The sequence below is a fragment of the Anser cygnoides genome, chromosome Z (genome assembly GCF_040182565.1).
Source record: "Anser cygnoides isolate HZ-2024a breed goose chromosome Z, Taihu_goose_T2T_genome, whole genome shotgun sequence".
NCBI classification, from domain to species: domain Eukaryota; kingdom Metazoa; phylum Chordata; class Aves; order Anseriformes; family Anatidae; genus Anser; species Anser cygnoides.
The window spans coordinates 36,232,443-36,239,081 of NC_089912.1; positions in this window are offsets into that span (position 1 = coordinate 36,232,443).

Below are 6,639 nucleotides of genomic sequence, written 5' to 3' on the forward strand. Positions count from 1 at the left end.
AGTGAACAAAGAGAGAAGCAAATAAATTATTTATTTCCTCTCTAAAAAACATGCTGTGTGCTGCTAACCTTTCTACTTATATACCAGGGCAAAGGGCTGTAAATATTGTTGAGCTGGAGATCTCCCTCACTCACACAAGAGAATCTCACAGATGCCTGAAGGCTAGAAAGCTGGCTTTACACCAGATCTACCTCTCTTCACACAAAAAATGCTCTGAAATACTTCAGGAATACAACTAAGGTTGAAGGGTGTGTATTGCCCCCTGTAAGCTCCAGGACGTGTCCTACTTGCAGCAGCTTTACAGTGCTTAACTTAGGTCAGGATGGATTCATTTTCAAGCACAGTGAGACAGTAAAATAAGTGTGTTTAATTCCTTCCTTCCTCACCTGGTCCAAGTCTGAACCTAGTTTGTGCCATAAATACTTGGACCCTATTCTAGTTTGTACCATAACTGGGTCAAAGTGACCTGTTCAGCAATAGGCTGAAAGTGCTTTCTTTTTTAAGCGATTTAATCTGGTGACCAGCCAACAGCAAAAGTGTAGCAGCATTTTAATGGATTGGCATAAAATTAGTGCCTGCATTATAAAACTGAACATTGTAGTAGATATACTGGGAAGCTCAACCTCCTGTCTTGCTGCAGTTTTAGTGCGGATGGGTGTTGCTGTCTGAAAGAACAGAGCCCCTCGGCTTATGAAAGTAAAAACTAAGGAGCATTTTACAAGACTAATGGCTGACATTATTAAGTAATTATTCACATTAAAGCAACAATACTTAACTGTTTTTTCCAACCCAAGTACATATCCTTTAAGTGCTTTGCATACAATGTAGAAATGTATTTTTCTAAATTATTGAGGCCTGTAGGCGGGAAGCCTAAAAGCAAAGGGCTCTGTAATTTCCAGGAAAACAGCCAATAATGAGAGTTTCTTAACTGCATTGCTCTCTGAGGGCTTAGCAGTAGGGATAAAATCGTTTTCTCTGCAAGTCCATTACCGGCTGTTTCAGCCCGGTTTCGCTGCTGTCATCTAGTGGAGAGTCAGAAAAGAGGAGAAAGGGCTTTTTTTTTTTTTTTCTTTCCCGCCTGCGACCGTCCGGTGCGGGTTCCTTTGCTGCCACCTGCTGGCAGACGGCTGGGTCCCCGCGCAGCCCCCCCGCCCCGACACTCACACGTTTTCTCAATTATGGATGTGCAGAGCTGTTAAAAAGTGGGAGACAGAAAAAGGCCCGCTCGTTCTCTGCGGGAGCGTCTGCCCTGCCTTTATGGAAGAGGCTTGCTGCTGCACACTTGAAAGGGCATTCGCAGGGGGACAGCCCATCATTGTCTGCTTAAATGTGAGCTGAATTCTAGCGTTTGAGAAAATAAACAAGAATTGAATGCTTTTGGGAGAACGAAATTGAAAGACAAAGACCTCTCTTACAAGTGGGGGGGAATCCTCCCTGCAATTAATTTGTCCAGGAACAATTAAGGAGACACCCCCCTTTAACCATTTGATGCAGTGTTAAGTTACATGTGTTGTACAGGAATGATTTTATTTGTGGATTGGTAAAATGGCTTTGTGTTGCCTTTTTTTTGCTGTGTGATTTTGTTTTTTAATTCCTTAGAGATGAGGGATGAAGCAGAAAAGTCTTCATGTAACATTTATAAAGTAGGATTAGGATTGGTGTTTGGAAAACAGAATGTTTAGTGTATTCCAAAAGTGCTTTTAAAACTGGATGAATAAAACAACTCTACTAGGTAATGACATTCAAATGGGACATACAGCATTTTTTCCATAGTAAGTAATCTCTGAGATCTAAATTCATCGTTCTGTTCCTGGCCTGAGAGAACGCTTACGCATACACTCTGCTTGACTTCAATGGGATTTAAGCAGGTGCTTAAAGTAAAGAAGTCAAATTTGGATCAGAACAGGAACAAATGTTGGCAAGTGTTTAAATTTTTTATTCCAACAGTAATCAGCTCAACTGCCAGCAAAGTCTCCTACTTAATAGCCAGTAAAAACTCTAACATGCAGCACCAGGTTGATACATTGATATCATACCAGTACCTATTCTGACGATCTAGAACAAGGGTGTAGCTGCTGCAGAATACTACTTTTAATTGGGAAAACTGGTGTTTGCAGTGAGAAGTAGGAGGAATTAGTTCTTATAAAATGTGCAGCTGCAGTCTGGAACTAAATAGGAGCACTAGTTCACGCAGGCTCTGCCAACTTATAATTGCATAGGCAGTTACTATATTTCACAAGTGATTTTAGAAAAACTTACTTCCTTCTCTCCAGCAAATAAGGATTAACTTTCAAAACTACCTAAGGGTTTTATTTTATTTTTTATTTTAATACAACTGCTCTCAAGTCTCTACTGCATCTTGGAAAACTATAAGGAAATTCACAGCTTTCCTCTTCCTCTGCTACATTCTTCCTTCCCTAAAACAGTCAATAAATATGCATCTGAGTTTTCATTTTATTTATTTATATATATATATATTTTTTTTTCTCCAGTGAAGTTGTGGGACAGGGGCTTGTGTTTGGCTGTGGAGCTCCAGCAGGAGATGTTTGGGTAGCTGTGGCTACCACTCTTTCGGAAAGCCTAGAACTGGCTCATAGAAAGGATCTTGTGTGGCTTGTTCCTTTAGTAGGGTATATGTTTTCACACTTTCTATCTTACATTTTTCTTTCTGTCCATGCACTCATAAGACAAAACATGTTCTAAAAGAGGAAAAGGAGAGGTAAAGAGACATTTTGCAATGGATAAAGTTGGTCACGCTAGGATTTAAAAAAAAAAAAAAAAAAAGCTATGTGAGATGTCATATATTATAGTTTCCTCTGGACAGGGCAGAAGTTACTCCTTCAGTTATGATGTACTGGTGTGTGAATGATGAATTTACACTTATTTAAACAATAAGAATCATAACAGCAGGACATGTGTGGATGTTAAATATTTCACTCACTATCTCTGAAAGATTGGGATGGTCCCCACAAATTCCCCCAACCAAGGAAAGTGTCCCTCTGATCAGCTCAGATATGTTTTGAAGCGGGCCAGGCTCCAGAATCTGCTCCTAAGAACCTGGCTCTGCTTGGTTATGCTCTTGTAAAGGGATTAATTAACAGAAATACGAACTTATTAGTTAATGAAACTAAGAACAAAACAGCCTTCCAGCACAGCAAACGTGAGGTTTCCACCAACTATTTTCTCATGTGATTTTACTGTTTAGAAAATCTTTCTGTGCTTAAAAGGCCTGAAGTGGCAGCTAATTTTCTCCATAGTGTTACCTTCTGTAACAGCAACAGATGCAAGATCAGGTGTAATATCTCTTTGTCATTCAACATAAACTTTAAAACATTTAAAGCACAGTATTTTAGGTAGATTATGCTTTTTGGCTTAACAACAACATTTTCCACTTATATAGTTTCCTTTAGAAAAACAATTGCTTTTTGCTCTGTGTATGTGTGTATATATATATATGATCTTCTGGAAAGCTTTACCTTGTGGACAAAAAGACAGAAATCCAAAGCATCTCTATTGATTCAGAGGTCTGCTATGACTTTGCCTGCACAGACATAACCTGACTATTTGCATTGTATGGGAATGCATTGATAAGTACAGGAGAGTCTCTTGTAACAGTCAGCTACAGTTCATAGTGGATTTTGAGAAGTCTTTCCAGTGTTTACTCTTTTTCATGACACTGAGCTAGTGACTGGTAGATGCAAACTCAGTGTACAGCTCATTTCTCAGCTGCCTGGCAGCACTGCAAGCCCAGAATCATAAGTCAAGTTTGACAGGCCTGTGACCATTTCAAGTCTATTGGCTGGAAAAAGAACAACAGAACAATGGCTTAGAGAAAAAGAAATCTATTCATGAAATAGTGGTCTACAAATCTGAATTTGCAAAAGATTTAAATTGCAAGATTCATGGTTTGGGGAGTATTTTAATTTCTAGTGCCCCCACCCCTCACCCCTGGTGCTCCAGACAAGTATGTGACCCATCCATTGAGCTAGCTTCAAATGATAATCTAAGCTATGCCTTGAAAATAACCAGCTGATTTTCAGGTGCTCAGCTTCTCCAGACTTATCCAGCTGCAAACAGCCATGGGTGAAGTTTGCAGCTGCCCAAGTGAAAATATCACAGAGCTGCCCCTTGATGTATATTTCTCAAAACCCAACAAAATGCAGGAGGCGAACTTCTGCTGAGGTACAGATATACCTCAAGTTTGAACTGATGTGGAATCTGAGCATATGTATGGTTTAAGATAAAGAACTTTTGCCCAGATCCCTGAGAAGGTGTGACACTGACTCCTCCCTTTTGCAGCTGCTTTTCTGCAGACTTCGCCCAGAAGCAGCCAGTCTGGCCAGCGATGCTGCATCCATTCCCCGAGCCAGTGCTTTTCCTCACAGAAGGACTTGTCAGGATGGATGCTGACGGCATCCTTGTCATAGGGGCTGACTGCATGAGTCTCTGCAGTGGGACACACTTCAGACTAGTCTTGATACTCCTCTAATACTGATCAGGACATACTGAATCACATCCCCAGACCTGAGGTAACTAATCTGGTTGAGAAAAATAAACATTGAGCAGTCTTTCCTGTGACATATGATGTTCAGCTAAGGCAAACCAACAACAAATTCTTGCGCACAGACCTATTTTCAATGCATTACTGAAACAAGCTGGCTGACAGTTTTTGTGTTACGAGAGTGGGGAATGGATAGTTAATACTATGACATATGGTATTTTCAGGAGAGCACGTAAATCCTGAGCTGGTGTTCATTCTTGTTCCCACCCACATATTTAGCTAAACAAGCAGCTCCAAAGAATCCAGCATAAGAAGCATTCTTCCCAAAGAGGGCTCGTTTCCCTCTGGGATTTCCTTTGTACAGATTGTGCTCTTCTTGGGTATATTCCAAAAGGCCACTTCCAGCTTGAAACCAATTTGCTGCAGCTGCTGCAATAAATTGAAACTCTTGTTGCTCTAAGTAGGCTAATCTGGGAAGATTCTTGATACTTGCTGTAAGATTAGCCTTGTTGGAGGAAGCAGTGTGGAGGTCAGGTGTAAGGATGAGAGTTGTGCTATAGCATTCAGCTGTTGTACCACACAGCATTTATCTGTTGGGTAGCATGCTTATTCACTTCAAATTTGGTGGACTTCTGTATTTTAATGCCTGTGGGTGTGAGGCATATGACGTAAATGTCCAGCCTTGGACATTTGTCTCCAGCTATCCGTTTTTATCCATTTAAGTAACAGCATTTCATCAGAAAAGGAAGTGGTAATGGAGATCCATAGTGATAATGACAAAGGATGGTTTTATTGTGGAAGACGCTTGCTTTTGTTTCTTGTCTGATTTCCATTTTTCCCACCCACTCTTTTCTTTTTCTGACCTCCAAGCACAGCAACTTTTTGAAAGCACTTACAGCATAAGACCTTCTAAAGTTCTGAATATAGGAACTGTAGGTGACTAATGTTTGGTGTGTGGCTAGCACTAAGTTAGCATTAAATTGATAAGAGAATTAGCATTAAATTGTTAAAAAAAAGATTGCAGGCCTTTTAAAGCAGGTAATATAAATAAGCACAGAGCCTTTGATCTTTAAAGTTGCATTACTTCATTTTCTTTATAACAAGCATTGTCATGCACGCTATCTCAGTTCAATGACAAGTGAGCTGAACCAAGTATTAATAAATTGTCTCTCACTGAGGAGCCGTTCATGGAATCATTAAGGTTGGAAAAGACCTCCAAGATCATCTGGTCCAACTGTCAGCCTACCACCAATACTACCCACTAAATGATGTCCCTAAGTACCTAATCCGTTCCCTTAAACACCCCCAGGGATGGCGATTCCACCACCTCCTTGGGCAACCCATTCCAATGCCTTGGTCTACCTCTTTCTGAGAAGAAATTTCTCCTAATTTCCAACCTGAACCTCTCCTGGTGCAAATTGCGGCCATTCCCTCTTGTCCTGATAGTGCCTTCTCTTTCTCTTTTTCCTTCTCCTTCCTACTCTTCCTGTTTCTTAAGAAACTCTACTCATTTCTAGAACTTTTCCTGTTAGATATGTGGAGACAAATGAACATCAAGAATCGTAAAGCTCTTTTGCTCCGAAATGGTTTACATTGCTGTAAAGGTCTTACAAATGATATTATCTTCTTTACATCCCATAAAATCTTCTGGAATGCCTACAATATTAAATTGTCATAGAGCACAGTTCTCAATGCAATATAAGGTGAGAGAGTGTTTTAATCAGGTAAGTGGTGTTTTATTTTTGTTTGTTTGTGTTTTTTTTTTTGTTAAAAAATAAAAAGGGGGGAAAGAAAGGCAAAATCTGCAAGTTTTTTAAGATTAAGCTGAGGATAAAGAGATAGCCATGACATTAAATTAGACTTTGTCCCTGTTTGAAATGTGACACAGAAGATATCTAAGTTAGAACAAGAATAAATCCCGAACGAGGCATACAGAATTAAGAGAGATCAAACAACAGTAGCTCTGACTTTGTGCATATGGGTAAAAATATAAAATATCAGAAGTAACTAGATTTGAAGTATAAGGTTGTGCAAAGCTCAGAACCAGAAAACAATGGGCTGTCTTAGCAAATGAAGTAAAGATACTTACTGCAGCCTGGATGCCAATGCATTAAACTGGCAAGTTGTCAAATCCCCAG